The following is a 27413-nucleotide window of genomic DNA, read 5'->3' as shown; positions in this document are numbered from 1 at the left end:
TTGTCTCTCTGAATCTCTCCCATTGGAATGACCTTTTCATTCCTAACTACCTATGGAAATCCTACTAGTCCTTCATGATCTAATTCAAGTCCTGCTTGTTTTTTTGAAGAAGCTCCTTCCTTATGATAATGAGAATCATATGATATGAGAGCTATTTGAGATCTAATAGCATAAAAACTGCTAATGGGACATGATGAACCAGGTGTCTCAACATATTTTAAGCTCAATATTTCAAAAATAAAATTCATTCTTTTTATCTTGCCTACATACCTCTTCTAAATTTCTCTACTTCTGTGTAGGGCAACATTATCCTTCCAATAATCTAGGTTGAAACCTAAGTCATCCTTTATTTTCTCTCTGACTATACATGTTCTATAAGTTGTCATATCTATGAATTCAATAATTATAATAACTCTTACAGCTATTACCTTCTTTCTTTTTTATTACTAATGACTCCTTTCTCCTAGTGAATAAAAGAAAATTTTGAAAATAATAGTTTAATACAGTCCCACTAAAACATAACAGAACATAGTTGACAGGTTCATGTATAAAGGATTTGAAATTTAAAAGAAACAGGACACAGGGAAACATATTTTTTCCATTATTTAGTCATTTCCCTGACACAAAACAGAGCAGGGATTCTAAAATCTATAGTGAATGCACTCCCTAACCTCTTGGATATTAAGGAACTCTCCCCTTTTGGGTGTATCTTGACATTTTTGATGACTAACATATGGAACAGTTTCATTTCAATAGTCATCAACAGCAACCATTGTGGTAGAAGAGATCTTTTTGAAAATAAATGCAATGAGTAAATATTAGGAAATAATCCTATCCTCCTAGAAAACATTTCTGTTAGGTCAGGGAGAAAACTTTAGAAAACAATATTGTTCCGATTTGTCAGATCACCACTGTAAGAGTTAGAGCTAATGCTAGCACTCTCACACATTTATCTTATCACAATTCAAGTTATATTAAGCTTTTTTAGTTCTTGGGATGATTATAGCTTCCTGGAAAGGCTGATCTATTATAGCTTTATAGGGATAACTGGAAGGAGTGGCTTTATTCATTTCTTCTCACTTAACTTCTTACCATATCCTCATCTCCAATTTTCAACCAAGTAATTATTAGCATTTTAAGTAAAGTGACTCAAGATAAGGAATAGAGGTTAAAAAGAACAAAAAAAAAAAAAAAAAAAAAAAAAAAAAAACTTTTCTTTTGCAATAGTAAAAAAAAAGTGAGTTCTTCAGTTCTTCTCCTTTAGCTCTCTGTTTTGATCCCTAAAGACTGGAGTGGAACAGTCAGGAAGAAAATGTGGTAAGTAAAGAGACAAGAAGGAACTGGCTAATATTGCTTGCTGGCTGGCCTGTTTCTAATTCTTGCTTTGGAATATTACCACCTTTGTGACTTTGGCCATGGCCTTTCCATCTCTCAAGAATAGCTTGGATTTCAGATTCTGTTCCACCTCAGATGAGAATGCCTATATGCTGCTTTTGAGGATGGTTGGATGCTCAAGAGTAGGGACACTAAGCCTCTGGCACTTAACATTGCCCCAAATGGCTTAGTTTTCCTTTCCGAACTGAGGTGAAGCAGATATGATATCTGCCAGTATCCCAAATCCTGGGGAACCTGGCTTTCTTATGCTTACTGCAGCTCAGGTACATTTTGTATCAGCTGTTGAAGTAGTGCTCCAGGTTCAAGTGCTCTCAATTAGAGTTTATACTGGGGTAGGAAGGGTCTTGCCTCAGCACAAAAGACAGATGGATAAACACTAACATTTGGGGTAATTATCCCTATGCCCCGCTATACCTGGCCTATTTTCTACCCTTATTTTTCCTATTCACGTATTCACTCAACTAACCTGTAGCCCTGCCTGATTTCAAGCTTTCATAACCTGAAAGGTTCCCTGGAATATTTTAATAGTATCTTAATTAATTATTCTTTGAATGGTGATTTCATATGTCATGTTGATCCCTTCTGCTTTGCCTTCTCCTCCATGTTTAGTTTGTGTTAAACTAATAAACAAACAGCAAATAGTTATTTATGTTTTGTCTATTCTGTGGAACCCTGTCATAAAACACATTTGCCTATTAAGTGTTAAGAAGACTTTGCCTTCTCCAAATGATCCTGGACATAGCTCCCCATTGTAATTTTCTTAAAGCACAAGTCTGATTATGTTACTCACCTACTGACAGAAAATTGTTCTCTATTATCATTAGAGCCAAAAACAAACTGCTTTAATACTTGAAGCATTTCACCATACTACTCAACACCTTATTCAACATTTGTATATGCTATTTATTCCCTTCTAGGTCAGGTAGGTTGGGCAGTGCATAGAATACTGGGTCTGGAGTCAGGAAGACTTCAAATCAGACTTCAAATACTTTGATGTGTGATCCTGAGTAAATTATTTTACCTCTATGTGCCTCAATTTCTTCAACTGTAAAATCAGGATAATAATACATTTCTGAATTATTTTGAGATCAAATGAAAATATTTTTGCAAAATGTTTAGTACAGCCTCTGGCACATAGTAGATGCTTAATAAATGCTTATTCCCTTTCTCTCCCCACCCTTTCTCAAACCCTTACAATACCCAAAATATAATTACACAGTATTCATTTCCGTTCTACTCCCAAGTCATTGTCTTTAGAGTCTTTCTCACATCTGGAATTCACTTCCTCCTTCTAAAATCTCTTGCTTCTTTCCTTCACACACACACACACACACACACACACACACACACACACACACACACACGCACACACACACACACACACACGCACACACACACACACATATACACACACACACAAACTTCAACTCTAATCTAATCCAAATTAGAAAAAAATTAGAAATAATCTCCCCTTGTCTTAATATGAGATTTAAGAATAAAAGTCATTCAGTGTGTATGTGTAGATGTGAATGTGCTTTCTTCCTAAGGAGAATGAGAAACATGCGCTCCTTTATATTCAGGATGAAAGATTGAGAAAGACCAAGGCTTCAGGTTGAGGAGGGTTTATTAATCAAAAACAGCTGTCATTCTTACTCACCAATATTAATCTATTACAAAAATTCTCAGCAGTCTGAGAATGCTGCATTTGTCCTGTAATTTATTTTTATATTACGATTATTTGAAATATAGTATTGGGAATGAATGGAATACCAGTATTCTAAGAGTTATTAAAAACATACATAGTGGTCAATCTCTTTTAAACATCAACTTTATTTTATTCTTCAGATTTTTCTCAACTACCTATAAATATATTTGTCATATTTTTAAAAGCCTGCAATATAATTGTAAATAATTGCTTTCCATTTACTTCCTGTCTCTTTTCCCTCTTAATTCCCCCCCTAAAATTTTTCCCCTAATTTCCCCCTAAAGAAATGGATAGGTAAGAAGAATAGTGCCAAGAGATAACATATTTTAGTTGCTAAATGCAAAGAAATGTTTAGACAGATTTGAATCAAATCATCTTTTAAAATACATAAGCAGAAAAATTGTTGCCAATATTTGGGCTGTGTCTTCATGACACCAAAGCATAGAAGATATGCAATAAATTAAGTATTAAAAGTGGGGGAAAATAAAAACAAACAAACAAATGCATTGGAAAGTCAGTGTAATTAAAATGGCTACCTTAGTTCTCTTTGTCACATTAATACAATCCCACTTTTCAATTCTTTGTCTCATCACATAAATTTTTAGATAATTTTATAGAAACTTTGCAGTTTTATTTCAAGGAGAGTCAGCAAGATCATTAATATATGTCTGTTAATAAATCTGTTAAACAGGCCAGTGTTCTGTTACCAGATGTAATCTTTATAACATAAAATTATGTCATGGATCCTAAATTATAAGCATATTTTTGATGAAATTTTCTTCAGTCTAGCAAAATGTCTTCCAATTACATGTACCCTCTGGTAATATTTTTCATATACTATTATGTTTGATATTTTAAAAATGGGAGAACCATGTTATTCTGTTAAATTAGATTGTTTTGGTAAAACCACATTCAACATTTTTAGTCACCCAAACTGGACTGAGTTATCAAAAATTGTTACTCTAACTCCAAAAGCTAATTTTGCTTATCTTATTTTCAAAGGGTGAGAAACCAATTATGCTATAAAATACCAATAGCCATGTATTTTTTGTCAAGGCTGTTAGTGGAATAGTTGGCAAATTTTAATTTTCTGAAGTTATCACTGTTCATGATATAGTAGTCCAAAAATGAACTTACCTTCTTTTAAAAATTGGCTGAATTTTTCCCAAGGTTCATTTTTCTAGAAGTAGCAGCATCATTATCTTGAATACTGAGGCTAAAAAATAAGATCCTGGCACTTCCCTTCATATAATTAGTCAACAAATATTATGAATTCTTACTTGAAATGTACATATAATAGGCTTAGATCTGGAAGGGAATAAGGAAGGTATTTAGTCTAATTTCAGAAATTAAGATAGAGATGGGTTAAATAATTAAGATCATGCATGTAATATAAGTCAGAAAAATCATATGGACCAAGTACTCTGACTCTAAAACCCAATGAAAAAAGTTGTATTTATGTGATGGGAAAAAAAGGTTTCATCTAAAGATAAAATATTGCATGGATTATTCTGACTTATCTTGCTTATACATCAAACCTAAGGGTCCAGCCTCTCTGAGATACTATACTTTGATGGACATTTAATTTTACCTTTGCCTGATCTTTCTTTTTATCATTCATCTGTCTGGCTATCGGTCTATCTATTTTTTCTATATTTTTGTATTTATATGTATTCTTTTTCCTAGCACAGCATAAGCTCCTTGAGGGCAAGGGCCATTTTACTAGTCTTTTTTTTTTTTTTTTTTTTGTATCCTAAGTACTTCATGAACTCAGGTGCAAAATAAGTACTTAATAAAAAATATTTTTATTCATTCACTTAGTCATTTATATTTAATTTACTTCATACTTTTCTTTCCACTATCATTCTACTTCCTTTTTATTTTGATTACAACATAGGTTTTTATCATTTCAAACATGAACTGTATTGATTATGAATGTGGTAAGGAGACTTAAAATATCTCTAGGATGTGGAGATGGAAAAAGGCATAGATGAAATAATGCAATATGAATTACATTCAATGAAGGATGGTGGAAGCATATATTAAAATTATTTGAAAACTAAGGAATCTAATCTTAAAGAAGGACTGAAAATAATGACACATTCCAAAATCTGTGTAAGGCAGACAAAGCAATATTTAAGAGAAAAAATATATATGTCTAAACACATACATCAATAAAATAAAGAAAGGTCAATGAATGGGAATAGAACTAAAAAACTGAAAAAATAACAAATTTAAAATAATTAATTAGACACCAAAATGGAAATCTTGAAAAACAAATGTAAGAGAGTTTGTATCCCAAGGAAATCGTAAAGGAGGGAAAAGAACCCCACAAGTGCAAAAATATTTAGAAGAAGTCTTTTTTTTTTTTTTTGTGGTAGCAAAGTATTGGAAAATGAGTAGATGCATATCAATTGTAGAGAGGATGAACAATTTGTGGTATATGAAAATAATGGAATATTATTCTATAAAACTGATGATGAAGCTGTTTTGAGAAAGGCCTGAAAAGATTTACATAAAAACTGATGCTGTATGAAGCTAGTAGAACCAGGAATACATTGTATACAATAACCTCAAGAACATGCAATGATCAGCTAGAAAAGACTTGGTTCTTTTCAGTCATTCAGTGATCCAATCTCAATAAACTTTGGACAGAAAATGCCATCTGTACTCAGAAAAAGAACTATGGAGACTGAATATAAATCAAACACATGCTATGTTCGCTTATTTTTTTGTGTGTGTTTTTAAAAAATCTCTCCCATTTTGCTTTTATTTTTCTCTTTCAACTTGATCCATAAAGTAATGTGTATTCAAAATAAATAAATTTACTTGTAAAAAGGATCGCTATCCAAATTGCCTAATAAGCATATCAAAAAATAAAAAATGCAAGATTAATAAAAGCTGAAATCTTTTTAAAAAGAACTATAAAAGTGGTAGCTGCTTTTATGAAAATTATATCAATATTTACAAAAAAATATAAACTATTTAGGTGAACAGAAAAGGAAATGCTTTACTTAAATAGCACTATCCTTAAAAGAAATTGAACAAGCCATAACTAAGGTCCCTAAGAAAAAATTATCAACATCAAATAGATTTATAAATACTTTTTAACAAAAATGTAAGGAACAAACAAAAAATCCTACTTTTTCAATATTGTTCCAGAAATGCTAGAAGTAAGATAAGAACCAAAAATTGAAGTAAAAATAGGCAAGGAACAAAACTATAACTCCTTGTAGACAATATTATAATATATTTTGAGAACCTTAGAGAATCAACTAAAAATTACAGGAAACAATTAGTAAAATTATGGGATATAAAATAATCTCACATTAGCATTTTTATATATTATCAAAAAGCAGCAAGAAAAAATAGAATGGAAATTTCATTTAAAATAATTTTACAAAGTATAAAACACTCAGAAGTCTACCTCTCAAGACAAAACCATGAACTTTATGAACACAATTATGAACACAGTTCTTTTCATAGAAACAAAGACATCTAAACAATTAGAGAAATATTAATTGCTCATGATTAGGCCTTCATTGAAGAGTCTTATGTAAATGGGCTTGAAATTCTGGTTAATTTTTTTTGTAGACTAGATGCTAATATTTATTGGTGGAAGGGATTTATACCTGGAGAGTTTTCCCATGATAGTGCAATAATAGGCCCATATCCTCTTGCCCTCCTCAAAATCCATTAGAAAATGTTCTCGGGAAAGAACTTGTTGATATGGCTCAGTAGTTTCCAATGTGTCTAGGATTTTTTTTTGGCAAAGATATATTGGGGTGTTTTGCCATTCCCTTCCCCAACTATTTTATTAAATGAGAGTACTGAGGCAAACAGAATTAAGTAACTTGCTCAGAGTCACACAACTAGTAAGTGTTGGAGGCCAGATTTAAACTTTAGAAAGAGTCTTCCGGACTTCAGCCCCAGCATTTTATCTCTACTGTCCTCCCCCTGCATATGGTATTCTTATCAATAAATTAATCTGATCACAATTTTCGAGCTATCAGTAACCTTAGAGATTAAGTACAACCTCTTATTTTACAAATGAGGAAAATGAAACTGACTCCTTTGGTGGTTTGCACAAAAGCATTTAAGTTATAAGTAAAAAAGCCAATATTCAATCTCAGATACTCTTGACTCTTAAATCTAGTATTTTGTCAATTTATCTCTCAAGTTCAGTATTATTACACTCACAATTGAGAAAGGTGTGCTTTCATTATATTGTGAATTACTTTGTCATTTCTGATTTTTCCAAAGCAAGATTCTTATGACCTCAGGATAGTAAAAAGGAACTTTAAAGGGTGTACATAATTGCTTAAAAGGCCAGCATTTAATATACACTTTCAAGATGATTTAAATCTGAAATGGTAGTCTTCAGTTCTTGCTATTATACAATACAGTCATAATATCCTAGAGTGTGAAGTATATTTACAAGGTTTCCTCTGTGCTAAGGAATCAGTATATCTTTTTCATGATCAAGGAATCAATAGACTACAGAATGAAAGCATCTAAAGTGGTTGTCCTTGTAAAGTGCATCTTTCAGTGACCCAGGTCAGTGTCAATATAAGAAATTCTTTTTCTTTTCATTTTCACAAGTGACATATTTTCTTTTTTTAGTAATTTAGAAAGCAATCTGGAAGAATTTGTGTCCTTAGTGCCTTGACAATTAACTTATTTTCTGCCATTTTTTCCTGGTGAGAAAATTTCTCAGTCCTTCTACTGAAAAGGTAACATAAAATCCTTATTGTCTGGTGACCATTTTAATCACACATGTAAATGAAGATCTTATGACCAGAGTTAAAATAATATTTTAGTTTCCCCTAATGATGGAAGAATTATTAACTACATGAACGTGTACTTCTGGCATAAACAGTAATAGAAATAAGGACCATATGCTTACTTTCACTAATATTGGGTATTCTTTTCAAAGCAAATGACCTCCATCAATGAAGGTAGAGAGCTTTTCTGCAGTTCTTCTGTATTAGAAAGTTACCTCTACTTGTCAAGAGAGTCAAACACACAGCATATAATATTAGATCCATAACATACCTGAAAGCATCAAATACCAGATTAACAGTAAATCATATCTGATTTTAATATATCAGTGTATTGATAAAAAAGAAATATATTTAATATATTGATGTATTGATAAGCTACACATGTGGCTTTCTAGTCAACATGTGTTTTCAAAGACCCTTATATGGTTTAATGGTCCTTGGTTCTATTTGAAATTGAGCTCTCTGGTTAAATGACTGAACCAAAGTCACATAATCAGTGTATATCAAAGGCAGAATATGAACCCAATTCATCCTGTTTCTGAAGCTGTCATACCTTCATGTCTTAATTAATAATTGTTAATCGATAATTATAATTATTAACTAAACTAATTAGACCAAGTTTCAAAAATTGCTAATATATTGTTGTAGAGCATAGCCTTGTGTCCAACAAAATTGAATGAAATTTTGCATTACACACATCTTATGATTTTAATGCCTTAAGAAATCTACTCTTGGGATACATATGCATAAAATAAAGGAGTTGGGAAAAAGAATAGGCCATGTGCTTTGGGGATGTCACTGAATTGCAAATGTGCTGAATAGAAAAAAAAAAAATTTAATAGGCTGCTGTTCCAATTTGGTCTGTTCCTTGGCAAATAAACAAAACCCAAAAGTATACAGACATTTCTCTTCACTGAGCAATTTCTGTACAGCCTGTAATTGCACCACTATTTAGTGATAAATTCTGATTTACAGCTTAATTGGCTAGAAGTGAATCTAGCCTCAAGGTCATTGCTATAAAGATAGAAACTTTAAGAATGGTATATAAGTTAAGCAGAAGATTGTATGGTGGAGCATAAGGAGGAGAACTGTTTAAAATTTAGATTCAGGATAGGGCTGTATAGTGCACAGTGTACTTCATAGATATACAGGAAAGGTCAATTTGAACTGCTCAAAGCATTTCCCTGATAAAAGATTTTATATTTAACAACAAGTCTACGGAGTCTTTCTCCTACAAGGGAAACCAATAATTACATGGTGTCAAAAGGGATTAAAAATGGACCAATTAAAGCCTCTAGGAAAGTTAAGCTTTGAAGGAAATGCAGCAGAAAATTGGAGAAAACAGAAGCAAGAATTTCAACAACTTAGTATTATATACAAAGCAGATTGCATTTGAGAGAACTATAGGTAGTGTCACTTTTTCATAAAATAGAAAAAACTTAAGAGCTTTTGAATACATGATTGAAGTTTTAATCAATCAATCAAAAACCAAAAATATATTTATTGGTCATATATTTCTGGATTGTCCTAGGCCATGGGACTAGTAAGACATAGTGAAATCATTCCTACCATTATTTTCCATAAAGAAAAATATATACATTAAGACTATCTGTCTGTCTGTCTGTCTGTCTGTCTATCCACATCAATCATAAGGCTTTTTTTTTTTAATGAAAGAGAAGGCACTGGTATCTAGACTTAAAATGTGAGTTTAGCTATGAAATAATTTAGGTATTCTATGAGGTGAGAGATGAAAATGTAATATATACTAGCCCTGGGGATTGTAAGAATATACAATAGCATGGACACTGAAAATGAAGTATTAGGAATAAATCATGGAAAAGAACAATTTCAAACCAAAGAGTATGTGAAGGGAAATGATGTGTAAAATGATTGGAAATATACATTGTCACCAAGTTTTGAAGATCTTTAAATATGAAGGAGAATTTGTATTTGGACCTACTGCAATTAATAGAGTATTTATTAAATATTATTTTAAATATTATTTATGAAGCATTGTGCTAGGTACAAGTGATACAAATATCATAAAATGTTTTTCCTTATAATGGGGGACTTAACATATCTATTCTGTTACCCTTCATACTCAAAGAAGCCCAAAATAAATAATGTGTTTTGGTTAATATACAGTACCAGTAGTGAATGATAAAACCAATGAGCTCAGAATACAGTACCATAAGTTGGATGCAAACAGCATTTATGACCACTTGGGAGGGAGATGTCTCTAAATTTGCACATCTCATATTTCCTTTGAATGACTGAAATTCTGCTTTGCATAGAGCACAATGCCTTCTTTGATTCAGGAATGTAATGCTAGCTGATCCTGTGCCAGTCTTTCCCATGTCTCATAATCAATTCTAAATCTCTTGAGAGAGATCTTGAGAATGCTCTTGTTTCATTTCTTCTGGCCTCTATGTGGACATTTGTGTTATGTAAGCTCTTCATGAAATAGGCTTTTAGATAAATGCACATTATATATTTTACAGACATTCAAACAATGTAACCAGCCTATTACATCTATACACCCTGCAGTTGAGCTTGAATACAGTTCAGCCTGGGAAAGTATCTTAGTAATTGATGCCTTTTCTTCCCAGGTGAACTTCAGAATGTTCCTAAGGTACTTCAAATGGAAGAACTTCCTTTTTAAAATAGTATTTTTATTTTTTTAATACATGGAAAGATAGTTTTCAACATTCACTTTTGCAAGCAAAATTTTGTGTTCCAAATTGTTCTTCCTCTGTCCCTACTTCCTCCTTCCCTAAGATAGCAAGCAATCTGATATAGTTTATACATGTGCAATTCTTCTAACTATAGTTTCATGATCCACATGATGTACAAGAAAAATCAGATCAAAAGGGAAAAAATGAGAAGAAAAAAAAAAAGAAAACAAGCAAAAACCCCAACAATCCCAAAAGGTGAAAATACTATGCTTTGATCCCATAGTCAGGCTTTGTAGTTCTCTCTCTGGATAGGGATGGCATTTTCCATCCTAAGTCTATTGGAACTGCCTTGAGTCACTTCATTGTTGAAATAAGTCAAATACAACTCAGTAGATGATCACATAATCTTGTTATTGTGTAAAATATTATCTTGGTCTTGCTTACTTCACTTAGCATCAGCCTAGAGCTTCCATTTTTTGGCAATGCCCTAGTGAACTGTCCAGGTTTCACATGTATACAGCAATGAGGTTATCACAATAGCTCTGTAGTCCTTTGTAGTTTGGTAGGCAACCTAATATCTTTTCTCTATTATATTTTCTTTTAGAGTCTATTAACACTGAGGTATCTCTGGTAATGCATGAACCAACTGAATCATCATGTCTACATTCCTAGAAAGTATACTGCCAAGTAAGTAAACTGATTCAGAAAATTCAAAATGTTTCCATTTGTTGTAACCAAAACTTGAACATGTAGATAATGCAATGCTAGCTGGTAGAAAACCTCTATTTTCTCTGTGTTGATTGTTAGGCTAAAATTAGTACAAACAGCAGAGAACTGATCCATACTCTGTTATGAAGTAGTTAAATACACAGTAGTACAGCAAGGAGGACATTGACAACTGGGGGATCAAGAAAGGCCAAAATTATATGCCTGAGCTGAATTGTAAAGCAGAACTGAGATTAAGAGACAGAAGTGAGGAAGGAATACCTACCAAAGATGTGGGATGACCAGAGCAAATGGGAATAATAAAATATGGGAAGTTGTGAATAAAAAACAGAGAGGTCAGTTGGTATATATCATATAAATAAAAGGAGTAATGTCAGAAAGGCAGAAAAGATACAGTAAGAAAAAATTATAATCTTATTCTATTGGTGATAGGAAATCAATGGGATTGGTCATATAGGGAACTCACATTTTGCTATCTGCATTTAAGAAAGAAGACTGAAAGTTTTTAGACAAAACATAAGGCAAGGAGCTCTGTTCAATTGTTAAAATAATCTAAGAAAAAAGTGATGGCACCTGAAGTTAAATGGTGACAATATTTGTGAAGATAAATGGTCACATGGAAGATTTGGAAATGGCAAGATCTCTAGGTGTAAGAGAGAACTACCAGGAATTTATTGATCAAGAAATAAAATGATAAGACCTGTGCATTAGAGAAATTACTTCAGCACCTATGTGGAAGATGGATTAGAGGGGGGAAAATACGAGGCAGAGATATCACTTAGGAGGTTATAACGGTTTGGAAAAGAAGGGTTGAGTGTCTGATCAAAGGTGGTGACTATGAAAGTAGGAAAAATGGAGATACAAGCAATCCTGGGGATCAATAAGACTCGCCAACTATTAGAGACTGGAATTTAGGGAATATGAAGCCTCCAGGATGACTACAAAATGGCAAATCTTATGGTCTTGTGGGAAGAAGGTATTCTCAAAAAAAGTAAGGAAATCTGAAAGAGAAATTGATTTGGGGGAGAGTGATTAGAAAGAAGATAATGAATTTGACAGCAGTGTAGGAGGAAGAAACAAAATGAAAATTATTCTAAATTAAGGTTATAGCAATCTGTGTATTAGATTGAATTATTACATACTAAAGATTTTTTAAATATGAAAAAGTAATTTTTTCATGTACATATATATATATATGTGAGTGTGTATATGTGTATATATGTATATGCATGTAAGTTTGCACAAGCTCAGGAAAATAAAAGTCATTCTGATCCATCTGTTATTTGTTTTAAACTGACTTCCACTTCATTTGGATTTGGGAAGTGATTTAGAAAAGAGAGAATAGCATGTGAAATTGTATCAGACTAAGAGTAAAATGAGTCTAGTCCCTAGGGACATGAATAAAGCAATAAGGTGTGAGGATTTTTCATCTGCCTACAGTTGAAGAAATCACCAGCAATCTAACAAAGACAATGCTATTAACAGTGCTGGCTGTCATCAAGACCTGTGACATATTTGACTTGTTTAAGAGAAGCCTTTAGAACCTTTTTATGCTATAGAAAATTATTATTGTAAAGCTATTTCACATTTTAAAGGACTGACTAAATCAGGAATTTAATGAAGCAAAGATTCAGAAACAATGCATTTTCTCTAGTTACACAGGCTTCTCAAAAGCTAAAATATAGACCAGATTATGTGGAAAATATTGACGGGGGAAAAAAGTTGTAAACACTGAGCAGAGGTCAGCAATTATGATGTAGTCAAGGAATTCCAGCTAATAGAAGTTAGGCTTTTAGGAACCCAATTCAGGTAGGAAACAGAGTGCTATAGAGGAAAGAGTGATGGGTTTGGAATTGCAGGAGTTGGGTTCAATTCCTGACTTTAACACTTACTACTTATCATTAGATGAGACATTTAACCTTATTATGCTTTAGTTTCCTCCTTTCTGAAATAAAAGAATAGGACTAGATTATAACTAATGTCCTTCTAGATGGAAAATCTTTGATTCTGTGATTATGAAGACTATAGATGTCTTGTTGGAATCAGGCTTCTCTTACTTAAGAGTCACCAACATTAGCAACACTAAGCTATAAAATGTGGACCTTATATGACAAGAAGGCATTGCATACTCCAAAGTACTGGATTTACTTTCAGGATTTCCTAGTCTTATTTGGTAAATTAATTCAATCTTTGTCAGGTTTTTTCAACCCACTGAATATTAGGTTCCTCATCTGAAAAATCAGAGTAATGATACCAGCACTACCCAGTCCTGGTCTTGCTCATTTCACTTAGCATCAGTTCATGTAAGTCTCTCCAGGACTTTCTGAAGTCATCCTGTTGGTCATTTCTTACAGAACAATAATATTCCATAATATTCATATACCACAATTTATTCAGCTAATCGCCAACTGATGGGCATCCATGTATTTCCAGTTTCTGGCCACCACAAAGAGGGCTGCCACAAACATTCTTGTACATACAGGTCCCTTTCCCTTCTTTAAGATCTCTTTGGGATATAAGCCCAGTAGTAACACTGCTGGGTCAAAGGGTATGCACAGTTTGATAACTTTTTAATCATAGTTCCAAATTCCTCTGCAGGACCTTTCTTGATCTATTCATAGTAGGTGCTTAATAAATATCAATTGACTCCTGATGAAATGGAGAGCCTAGATTCAGCTAGTAGGGGACTGATAAAGACTAAAGAGAGAATGACATTCAAAAGCTCAGACCAAAAATAAGTCATATATATTGACAGTAAAGTTCAAAATGGGCAATCAACTGCCTTTAAAACTCTTCATTATTGAGCTCTGACCTATATTTTTACCCGACTCAATGTACTTTCTTATCTAGTCAAAGTGGCTTTCTTGCTGTTTCTTGAGGCATGATATGAACTCAGTACTTTTGACTCTGAAGCCAGTTATTCATATTGCCTCTCATAGTGGGAAAAAAAGAAGAATAAGCTAAACTTGTAATGCTACCAGATCATGTGTATTTAGCATCTCCTCTATACAGACCAATGACATATTTCACCCACACTTTGGTAGTTACTGATCCGTTAAAATATGCTTCTTTTCATTGTCTACCTCCTTTTTATGTCACTTTGCTACAATTCCTACAAAAGTAAAAAGGGATTGGATAGGTCCTAGAAATATTTTAAAATGTAACTTTCTTTATTTAATGGATCATTATGGTCAAAGAATTCTTAAACCAGTTTCCAGTGCATTAATGATGAGCTCCTCTGCTCTTAGTTATATTAGTCTTCAAAGAGAACTCATTAGGATTGAATTTGAAAATCTTTTCCAGCATGATTCCATCATTTAGAGCTTGTACTCTAAAAGCCAAACCTCAGAGGCTCTATGGTTATTTATATCCCCCAGTGCGACATCAATTATGTACACTGATAATATGAAATAATACACAAGTCATGCAATTGAAAAGCAAAAAGTTCTGTAGGACACCTAAGAGGGAAAAGGTCATTATTATCCAAGGGGATCAGGGAAAAAAAAGAATTAAGAGAGGAGTAGACACTTAAATTGGCCTTTGAAATATGGGGAGCAATTGAATAAAAAAGAGGAAAATACATTTATTATACTTTGTCAATGAATATGGGAAAATAAACTGTTTTGGTGGAAAGACCACTGATTATTGAATCAGATGACTTGAGTTCAAATCTTGCCTTTGATATAACATAGGTATCTGATTGCAGGTCAGAATTTCAGTGTCCTTACTTGCTGTGTTTGTACCAAAAAGCTTCTAAGGTTCTTTTTAGCTTTATTTGTGAGATGATAAAATCATATAATTTTTTCTATGTTATCTTATCAGAAAGTAGATGACAGGCACAGAACTCTCAAGAGTTCTTCAATAATATTCTGAGTTTAATAAAAATTTATGTTTTAAAACTAAAATTCTTTAATATTATTTGTTATTTTTAATTATCTGTGCTATGTTTCTCATCATTTGGTTTAGATATTGAAAACATGTTTTCATATACTATTTTGCCTTAACTTATAAATTGTATCTCTATGTCAAGACTCATGCAAAATAATTTTTCTAATTATATATAACTTGCAAATTCCACATAATAAAACAAATATTGACATATCACAAAATTGAATTTCTGATTACCCTGCTAAAATAATTAAGCCCTGCTACTTTTTGATCCTTTCGTGAATTTATCTCAGGCCATATTTAATCTTTAGATATTGAGGTTTTATCAAATAGTGGCTTGCAATTATTAGCACACTATACAGAGAGGGGATGACCTATACTACTAAGCACATAAATTTAGTCTCATAAGGACAAATACAAATTTGTTCCTCGAGAAATATGATGTTGGTTAAGGCAACATAATGTACAAATTTAAAACATGACATGAAATATTAACCACAATTATTACTAAAATGGTAAACCCACATGCTAAGATAGATTTTATAAGATTTTTAGGAATGCTAATATACACTGAAAAAAGTATGCTCACATAGTACTTGTATGAATTAAATCATGCAAACATGCACTTATTGTATATGCTCAATTCACCAGAGAGATAGCAGTTAGAAAAGTTAAAAAGATACCAACTTGAAAAAATTAAAACAATGAATATAATATTCCCATCCTTAAATATTTTAATATGAATGGAAAGTTTATACAATCAATAGATGCAAATTCCATGAGATTCGGTGCTTCTGGATTTCCTTGGTACATATCTATGGATAGTTCAAAAAACTCTCTGCAAAGCTATGCTCAAAGTGTAGCTGAGACGATAATATTTATACATAGCTGTAGTCATGATTAAAAGTATGTATAAGAAAAAAAAAAAAAAAAGATCCCTGAAGGATACTACAGTTCGAGAATTATTTCTTAAATCTGAGGATTGTGTGATGATGAAAAAGGTATGTTACTGAAAGCAGTCATACTCAGTTCTTCATTCTCTCCTAATTCTCCATATTCAATTAACCAAGTCTTTTTGACTCCTGTTATATAATAGACCTATCCATTCCATTTTCTCTATTTACATGGACAACACTGTAGTTTAGGTCTTCACAACACATTACACCAAACACAATTTTCTTGTTCTGAGTCTTTCACTTTTTTGTCATACCTCATACAACTGCCAAAATGATCCTACTAAAGCTCAAGTTTATATTATTCTCCTGTTCAGTGTACTGAAATGGATCTTTATTACTTGTAGAATTTAAAAAAAATTGTTCACATTTTAAGTTTCTATAAGGTTCTATCTTATCTTTTCAGAATCATTACTATCAAACATTTTTAAGTTTTTCATCTAAAGTGTCTTATTTGTAGTTATTCCAACTTAGCACCCTATCTCCTACTTTTTGGGCCTTTAATTAGGTTGCTTCCTAAAGGAGAAATGTATTTGCTTTTGCTTCTCAGAATCATGAACAAGGGCATAAACACATGAGCACATATTCTTTCTCCAACAGAAAGATTTTACCAATTCCTTTAAAATTTAGTGCCCTTTGCCTCTTCCTCAAATTATAATGTATGTACTGCTATGTTTCCATATGTTGTCCCTCAAACAGAATATAAACTTATTGAAAACAGGGGATTTTTTGCCTTATCTTTATATCTTTTTGCCCAGGAATGTGTTTTGAGCATAGTAAGCATTTTAGACTCATTTGCTAGATAGGATTCAATTGAATATAGGCTTGTTTTAGCCACTATGATAATTTTGACTAATCTATTCATAAGTACTTGTATATTTCTATGTTTAATTGGCTTATTTTTGCTACTCAGAAGTTCCTGAAAGAATACTGGAATCTTGTATAATTCTGATTTATAATTGTTGAGATGACCTTAAGTTCTCAATTTTCAAATTCTTTCTCAGAAGAGAGGATGTACTGAGCAGATTTTTCCTTCTCAGGATATTAGCTTAGCCTAGGCTATATTTTTTACTTTACTTCCCATTATTGCATTAGTTAAGCAGGCTCTGAAACAAAATGGTATGGATTGGAGGATGCACTATTTGAGTTCAAGAGATGAAGACCTAATAGATTGTAGGAAATGATGGGCATTTAGAGAAAATTAGATGGGACTTTGAAAAGAACTAGTTCAAAATGTTGACAAGGGAAACTGAGGCTAAAACCCTAAAGAGACCCTAAAGAATCACTTTCCGAGTTATTGCGACCTAGAAGTCAGCCAAACTTAACTCTGTTAAATACCACTAATTTACCTTTCTATAGAGTTCAGCTGACACTACCCAGTTTTTTCTATAGAGCTGAACTAAAGCTAAGTACCCCTACTTAACTTTTAATAGAACTGAATTCATGTTAAGTACCTCCACTTAAGCTCTATGTAATTTGAACTATCACTAATTCTATAACCTTACTGAAGCCTATTCAAACCCCAAAACTCTTTATTGTCTCAAATCATATATACAAGGGTGAGAAGAATGGGCAGGTGGGCAGAATGGACAGAACTCTAATTCCATCCCAGAGTTCTGCTCCACTGAGATCTCTGGATGATTCATAATAAACTTTTACTTCTACTTTTACTTATAATTTAGTAAATTCTTTTGCTTCACCCGCTGTGCCTTGTGTTATCAAAAGCCTGCACATCCCCAACAAACTGAGTTTTCATAGTTTGCAATTTTGATATCTGCTTCATTGGGAGGTTTTTTTTTTTATTTATTATCTAATATTTAAGCAATATGGTAAATAAAGCAAGTACTGGAAGCTTTCAATAAAATAGAATATGTAAAAGTACAAGGCATTGCAATTTAATTTACAAATTTAGAAATACAAAAAAAATCTGTTTATAATCATTCTGTTAGTCAATAATAATGTACTAAGCATCTGTTATTGGCCATATAGGGCTCTAAGTACCAAGGGTTAAAAAAAAAAGAAGAAAGACAAAAAGCAGTCCCTGCCCACAAGGAGCTCACAATTTTTAGCATTTAAACTGGACTATTATTCTGAGTTCAGTCTACTTTATAAATAATGGGACTAATTCTGTTGATGAATTGAGTAAGTTGTTCAATTTAGGTTATGCATCTGAAAACAAAACAAAACAAACAAAAAAAAAACAACCCTCTTTTGGACAGCTAAGGCCCATTTAGTAAATTACTTCTTATAGTGTGCCTAATGATTTTATGGTATTCTAAAATAATGAAGTGCAAATGTCAAAAAGATATGAGTCTCAATTTCCCCATACATAAACATCATAATAAAATGTAACCACCCAACACTGATGTGTGAAAATTGATTGGACAAAGCCTAGAGAGCACCAGGTACAGATATACTATATTATGGATCTCAGTACACCACTGAAAAAGATATATATATATATATTTTTTTTTTTCCTGAGAGGAACTGGAGGCTTAATGTAATTTCACACTAAGATAAAATGCCACAAGCACAGCACATTAGCATCAGGGAGGTTTGATTTAGAATTGGATGAATATTAAGAAAATTATTCGTGTCTTAAAATGTGTCTTGGTCTATGAGCAATAGAACATTTTTCAAAGTTGAATGATTTCAGAAAGTCGGTAGATTAGACCACTTCACTAGTATTTGAAGCTTAAGATATGCATATATTTACAAACTCATTTAAGCTCTTAGGAAACTGGACTTCTCACTGGTCTTAACATCTCTTGACAATTATGTGTATTAACAGGGCATATTCTAAAGCACAAATTTATAGTAGCTTTGTAATCTTTGTTACAGAATGCCTGAAAGTTATATACTGAGACCTTTTTATTTATAAACAAACAAAATAATTGCTAATGCCTCCTATACTTTAGACACTATTCTTTGTGCCTAAATATAGGAAATGAATAGGCCCAGACTACATGAAATTCATTTACATGAATACAACATATGCACATATGAGGAAATAAAAAATAAATACAAGGCTATTGGGGGAAAAGAGTACATCAGATATTAAAGATTAAAGAAAGATCTTATTTAAGGAAGCAGAATTTGAGTTGAGCTTTAAAATAACCTCCAAAAATGCACTTTACTATCTTTATTTTTTTTCCTAATTCTTAGTGACATAAAAAAGTAACACTAGAGACATTATTTAGGGCAACTTAAAAAGTTTATCATGAGAAAAGTTGTGATTCTTTCTCTCACTTTCTCTCAATAGTAGATACAAAGATACAAATATACACAAATGTATATATGTGCATGAATATCATATAACATGCACACATATATACATATATATCTATTTATTAAATAAATGCCTATTAAAATAATATAAAATAAAAATACATATAAATAAATAAAAATATGTGTGCATGCAGGAAAGCTCCCTGTAATAAAAGCAACGAAGTGACAGTGGATAGCATGCTGGGTTAGAAGTTAGTAAGACTCAGCTATCTGCATTCAATTTTGGCCTCAGATTCTTGCTTGCTAGATGAACTTGAGCAAACACTTAACCCTGTATGCCTCTGTTCTTCACGTACTAATTGAGCTGAAGAAGAAAATGGCAAACCAGTCCACTATCTTTGCTAAGAAAGCCACAGATTGGCTCATAAAGAATCATATATGTTTGAAAGAATGGAACAACAAAAATATGCTGGTGTGATATAAATGTAATGTATATGTGCATGCATATACTTTTGTACATGTGTAATATATATATATAGATAACATTGCATAGATAACACAGAAGAATGTTTAAGAATACATGTGAAAGGGAATGTTTTGTCTGCATAGAATGACCTTAACTCTGTTCAATGTTCCAGTGCATAATTACATTAATGTATAACCTGGGGCATATATTAGAGTATTAAGATAGAAGAGATGGTCTGGATAGTCCCAAATGAATCTCTGGATAAAACTTTGACTATTGTTTAATAATATTATTAATGAATAATTATGTAGGACTTTTAAACAAAGTATATAGCAAAATGCTTTAAAAATAAGTCATGTTTTATAATTATCATCCTTTCCTAGTCAGAGATACTGAAATTATGGGGAATATCAGTGTGTTCAATTAATTTTGCCAGTCAAAAGCTAGTACCTGAATAAGGCAGTAATCAAAGCTAGGTCTAGCATGAAATACTTTGGGCCAAACTTTATCTCATTCTTCTGTAAGCTATCTCTGATTTTTTAGGAAGCAAAACATTAGTTTCCAAGTAATTTCTCAAAGAATAATTATGGTAGAAGTTGAACAGAAAGAAACATCTTTCTACCCTGTTTCTATAAGTATGTATTAAATTAAGTTCCTGAACTAAAGATAATTGATCATGGCAAAATTGCTGTGATATGATTTTGTCCTTTTCTTCAACTTCCTTTTCCCATCTTCTTCCTCCCTCCTGACCTTGTCATATTCCAGGCCTAGGGTTCTCTTCCTAAATGCCATCTCTGGACAAACATCCTGTTTTCAAATGAACTCCATTCAGTCCCAGAGATATTGACTGATAAAACTTTAAGGTGCTCACATTGGAAGAATTTTAATTTTTATATTTGTCTTTTAAAGATGGAAAGACCTTCAAGCCCTAAAGAATTGAATCTAAAATGCTGGAACCTCATCTAAGTAACAGCAGGTGATGCATTTTGGTGTTTGGCCTCTTCATGACACTAATCACACATCTTCAGTTTGATGCACCCGCAATGTCATTTAATGATTAGGGATTCCATTATCCTCTGAATAGAAAGAGGAGAATTGTCCTTACTGGAGAGTGCATATGAAACTTTTTCATAGCAGAATAGAGAACAAATATAGTAATCAAGCCCATTTTTTAAAAGAAATATACTCCCTTTTATATATGATGCCAGTTTCTTCTGGAGAAGCAATTGGGAAGAGGGTTCTATCTTGAATTTTGTTTCTATTTGCATAAAATATATACATGCACATATGTATATATAATAAATTTGATGTGAAAATGTTGCATGGACTTGATGTTGCATGCAAGTTATTTACTACATGGTAGTATATATGACTTTTGAAAATTTATGAATGCATTGAATTTCATTTTAATCTTTTCTAAACATCAGACCTTTAGACTTTAGGAGGAAAGAGAACCAGATTTACATTCAGCAAGCATTTAGAAATTGCCTAATTTGTCCAAATCACTGTCCTCAGCAGTGGGAACGAAAAGACAAAATTTGAAAAACAGTCCCTACATAAAATGAGCCTTGTTTCCATTTAAATTAATTAACATTAATTTCCTTATTGTAAACTCTGTGTCAGGCATTTGGCTAGATGCTTGGTTTAGAAAGACAAAAATGAAAATTGTTTTCTTCTTCAAGAGTGTGTGTGTATGTTGGGTATATAAATGCTAGATAATTTGAGGAAGAAAATGACATGTATAATAATGGATTAGTATCTTCTTCTAAACATGGGTATCATCTGGATTAAACCCTGAATGAAAGTAAGGATTCCAAGTGGCAAAGGTGAAGACACATGGGATAGTCTGTGTTATCTGATAAAATGCCAAGAAGAGCAAATAGATCAGTTTGTCTAGAAATGAAGAGTAAATGATGAAAATATATCAAAATAATCTTTAAAAGGTCGATAGGAACAAGGTGGTGTTCTGAAATGAAAATCCTGAATTGGAAAAATTGTATTTTCTCCCAGAAGAAATAGGAGTCACTGAAGTTTGTTGTGGGAGGGGGAAATTTTATGGTCAGAACATTAGTATTAATTTATCCCTTTTCTGATGGGATTCTCTGAAGGAAAGGCCTTTGAGTCTGGAAGACTACATATAATGTCAGTCTTGTTTTGCTATCACCTCCACACTCAAGATTCAATGGTTCCCTATTTTGAAATATAAAATCCATATTGGTGCATTTAACATTTTATAACTTGATTCTATTATAATCTTTGTGGCTTATATTTTAAAATCCTACACACACACACACACACACACACACTATGGCTAGCCTTTCTAGCTTATTTAATTTGGTATTCCATCTTTCATCTCTGTGCTTTTCTTTTAACTGTGTCACATGCCTCAACCATAGACCATTGGTCTCTCTTTACCTCTATTTCTTGGATTACTTAGGTTTTTTCAAAATTCAGCTCAAGTGACACCAGCATGAAGTTTTTTTTAATGGTTTGCCAGCTGCTGGTGCCTTTTTCAGTTTCCCAATATCATAAGTGTATATAAATCTATATGCATTCAATGCATGTTAGCATACTAGGTTTATGGTTATAAACACAAGCATAAATGTATACATACATGGTTATATATGCATATAGACAAACACACATGTATATATTCCATGCATGTACATGTTTTCCTAGAGCTAGCTTGCTTGTTTGCATGATTGCTTGGTATTTTGGCTAATTTTGCTACACTGCTTTTTCCCCTTTCTTTTATTACTTTTATCATCATTATTTTGTTATGAAAATTTGCTCTCCATATAGGGAGAGGTATGCAATGAGAAATGAAGGTATGCAAAATGATATTATTTTTTTCCTTAAGGACAATTATCTTTGTTTGGAGAATGGGCTGAAGGAAGCATCTGAAAGTCCATGGTCTTTTATCACATTTCCATCTGGCTCTCTGTAAGTATCTCAGAATCACTGTAGCCTACTACCCTGCCCCCCTCACATAGATAACAACAGTTTTGTGCATTATATTTGAAAGCTTTTGGCAGGATCTATGTCAGCTCCTTAAATCCTGCATTTTGCCTCACACATTGTCAAAGTTCAGCCCTGTTAAATATTAAGAGGAAAGAAAAGTGATATTAAGTGTAAGAGTAGAAAGAATAAGGCTGCTTTTCTCTCATAACCTTTTAAAAACACATCTTCTGATGTGTGCTGCTTCAGAAAGCAAGCTTAATAGTGGCAGTAATGCCTTTTTGGACAAAAGTTGATGTGAAAGAGAAGGTTACAGTCTCAGAAGAATTGCTTACAATAATTCAGATACATTAGCAGAAGGAAAATGCCCTGTTCACCCATTGCAATGTTTCTGACCTTTGGGAAGAAACAGCATAGTAGAATATTTGTGTGTGTGTTTATAGATTTTTCTTTTTGGTTCTTATTCCTGGAAAACAAGGACCACAAAAAAACTCACAATGTATGTTCAGATGATCCATGGAAAATAAGGGATCTTATTTAGTTTTAATGAATCAGTTAATAACAACATCACATATGCTAATTATGAATATAAATGTATAAAATTATATGATATATAATCATAAATAAGTGAATATATATAATGGTGTGTTCAACTGATTCATTGGAACTAAATATATTTTCTTCTTTTTCATGGATTAGCTTAATATACATTTTTAACATACATGCTTTTGCTGTTTAATTGTTTCAGTCATGTTTCTCTATAGGCTTATGTGGGGTTTCTTGTCAAAGATACTGGAGTTGTTTCCAGTTTTCTTCTCTGGATCATTTTGACAGATAAGAAATTGAGGCAAACATGCTTAAATGACTTGTTTAGAGTCAGATCTGAGTCCAAATTTGAACTTAGGAAAATGAGTATTCCTGGCTATGGACTTGATATTCTATCCATAGTGGCGCAGCTGCTTTTAACAAATATATGCATACATATAATTATATGTATAATTTTATATATGTATGTGTCTATATATGTAAATATCTATCTATCTGTCTGTCTGTATGTCCATCATCTATCTAAACAATATGTATTAAGATGATCCATGGAGAACAAGAGAAGTTGTTTAATTCCAAAGAATCATTTGATCACAACATTATATATACATATATATTTATGTATATATACATACATAATTTATAACATGCTATGTATAATTATAATACTCTCAGTAGAATTTAATTATATATCATATACTTCTATAGTATTTATATTTACAATCAGATATATTCATATCCATAAATTTATGAATATTTTATATTCTTAAACTTTTTTCAATGAAATTAAATAATTTCTCTTGTCATTCTCATATTAATATACATCATTAATCCATACAACACATATCCCTACATATGCAAATATATATGTACAAATATATGCATTTTATTTGTAATGAGTATCAATTTTTTCTTGAGAATCTGACACTGTTGCTTAGCAGGAGACTGGGTCTGTTATTGTAGTCCCTGAATTAAACTCACTAGGATAAACAGAAAGAGAGAATAGCAACCATCAAATACATAACAGAAAATCTTTATTATGATAGATTTAGTTGAGTAAAACAAATAAGATAATTGATTATCACTTTTAATATCTTTGCTTTAATTGGTCCCCAGAGATATACAATAGAGGAATTTCACTAGAAAGTCATTGTAACATTGATGTTATATGCTAGCTATATACATTTAAGCAATTATCATCTTAGAATCAGCCAAAATTGCACTGTTCTCTTCTTTTAGCAATTAAATTAAAAGAAGACTTAAGTAGCTTGCATATTTTGGTAATTTAGGAATTTTTAGTCAGCAATTTTTATCAATATTGTTATACATGTTCTAGTTATATAGTTCATCCTTGCTCAATAAAAAAAAAAAAGAAAAACAAACAAAAAGAAAATCATATCCTATACTTAGAAACAACATTCTCTGGATATTTACAGTACCTAATGAAAGACAGCACATCATGACAAAATAGAAATATCTTTGCTTCTTTAGCATTTAAATTACATGACATAGAGAGATCTTATCAAACTTGAATGTATGATATAGGCTTATTAAGCGTAACTACATGATTCAGTGATTAGAACACTGGATTTAGAATCAGAAATGCATAAATTTAAAGCCTGCTTTATATTAACATTATAAATAATTAGTATTCTAATTATACTAACCAATCAACTCTAGAAAATATAGTACCTATCTTTGTGGGTTATTATAAGGACCCAATGAAATAATATGTCAAGAAATCTGGTTATATAAATGATGTCTATACTCCTAATCTCTATCTCTTCAGATAGCCTAAATTCTACTACTATCCTCTCTCTTGAACTTGTAAGGCATTTAATCTGTACCATACAACTTAATGCAGTTATTTCATAGTTTTGCAAATGCCTATCTTATTTTATGATAGGTCTCTATCTTATTTCTACTCCTACAATATCTAGCACAGTGATAATCAGTATCAGAGATCCAAGAATTCGAACATTTTTCAGAAGGTATTTCCTTTGAAATGTTTGTGAATAGAAATTCAATCCACAAAATCTACCATCCTCTCCCTAAAGATACTATTCTCTTCAATGACCTCCTGATGAAATCTACTGTATTTTGTGCTAGTTGTAAAAATATTTGCTGTTATTATTATTATTATTATTATTATTATTATTATAGATTTTTATTTACAAGATATATGCATGGATAATTTTATAGCATTGACAATTTCCAAACCTTTTGTTCCAATTTTTCCACTCCTTCCTCCCACCCCCTCCCCGAGATGGCAGGTTGAGCAATACATGTTAAATAGGTTAAAGTATAAATTAAATACAATATATGTATACATGTCTAAACAGTTACTTTGCTGTACAAAAAGAATTGGGCTTTGAAATAGTGTATAATTAGCCTGTGAAGGAAATAAAAAATGCAGGCAAACAAACATAGAGGGATTGGGAATTCTATGTAGTAGTTCATAGTCATCTCCCAGAGTTCTTTCTCTGGGTATAGTTCATTACTGCTCTATTGGAACTGATTTGGTTCATTTCATTGTTGAAGATGGCCACGTCCATCAGAATTGATCATCATATAGAAATGTTGTTGAAGTATATAATGATCTCTTGGTCCTGAACATTTAATTCAGCATCAGTTCATGAAAGTCTCCCCAGGCCTTTCTGAAATCATCCTGTTGATCATTTCTTACAGAAAAATAATCTTGCATAATATCACATTTTATTCAGCCATTCTCCAACTGATGGGCATCTACGTAGTTTCCAGGTTCTGGCCACAACAAAGAGGGCTGACACAAACATTCTTGCACATAGAGGTCCCTTTCCCTTCTTTAACATCTCTTTGGGATACTAACCCAGTAGTAACACTGCTGGATCAAAGGGTATGCACAGTTTGATAACTTTTTGAGCATAGTTCCAAATTGCTCTCCAGAATGGCTGGATGTATTCACAATTCCACCAACAATGTATCAGTGTCCCTGTTTTCCCACATCCCCTCCAACATTGTGCATTATTTTCCCTGCCATTCTAACCAATCTGACAGGTGTGTAGTGGTATCTCAGAGTTGTCATAATTTGTATTTCTCTGATTATTAATGACTTGGAGCATCTTTTCATATGGCTAGAAATAGTTTCAATTTCTTCATCTGAGAATTGTCTGTTCATATCCTTTGACCACTTATCAATTGGAGAATGGCTTGATTTCTTATAAATTAGAGTCAATTCTCTACATATTTTGGAAATGAGGCCTTTATCAGAACCTTTGACTGTAACAATGTTTTCTCAATTTATTGCTTCCCTTCTAATCTTGTCTGCTTTAGTTTTGTTTCTACAAAAACTTTTCAATTTGATATAATCAAAAATTTCTATTTTTTGATAAAAAATGATCTCTAGTTCTTTGTTTATAAATTCCTTCCTCTTTCAATCCTTGCTGTTGTTAATGATGATGGAGATAACTAGTATTTACATAAGACTTTAGGGTTTACAAAGCACTCCACTAATATTTTCTCACTTTATCCTCATAATGCTCCTGTCTTCGTGGTGCTATTATCATCCCCACTTTTTACTCATGAAGAAACTGAAGCAGAACTGCATAATTTGTTGAGGATCACACAGAATTTAAGTTGTTTTGAACTGGTCTTGATTTCAGGCCTATCTACCATGCCACTTTGTGTGTGTGTGTGTGTGTGTGTGTGTGTGTGTGTGTGTGTGTGTGTGTATGTACACACACTTATAAAATTGAACTTCTTAATTCCTGCAGGAACTGCCCTTCGTCTCTTCTAATTCTGCCCTTTGGATATAAGAAAATTGATTCTTTTTTTTTTTTTCTTTATCACAATCCAGTGAGTGTAACATTGGAAGGCATCTCAGCAACGATCTAGTAAAATTCAACTAGTTAATGATCAATAACTATTTATTAAGCATCTACATTATGTCAGACATTCTGCTAAGTGCTAAATTCATAGCCATATTAAATTTCTATCATCATGTACAAGGATTAGAATTTAATTTGAGTTCAATTTTTACTTTTGACACTGCTTACAAGTCATTTAGCCTGATTCTCAACTTTCTTGTCTATAAAATGACAATGATAATGA

At 32.2% G+C, this 27413-nt stretch overlaps 1 long non-coding RNA gene across 1 annotated transcript in view; it reads left to right on the top strand.

Moving 5' to 3' along the window:
• Positions 1 to 1244: 1244 nt before the first annotated feature.
• LOC141564880 (uncharacterized) overlaps positions 1245 to 27413 on the top strand; it is a 37873-nt gene continuing 11704 nt past the window's right edge. Inside the window, exons 1-3 of the long non-coding RNA XR_012488774.1 lie at positions 1245 to 1317; positions 11164 to 11246; positions 22681 to 22763. This is a non-coding gene — a long non-coding RNA (uncharacterized LOC141564880). The remainder of the gene's footprint in view (positions 1318 to 11163; positions 11247 to 22680; positions 22764 to 27413) is intronic.

The sequence above is a fragment of the Sminthopsis crassicaudata genome, chromosome 3 (assembly GCF_048593235.1).
Source record: "Sminthopsis crassicaudata isolate SCR6 chromosome 3, ASM4859323v1, whole genome shotgun sequence".
Lineage (NCBI taxonomy): Eukaryota > Metazoa > Chordata > Mammalia > Dasyuromorphia > Dasyuridae > Sminthopsis > Sminthopsis crassicaudata.
Note: the sequence above shows the minus strand (reverse complement) of the source record. Positions and strands in the feature narration are given on the sequence as shown.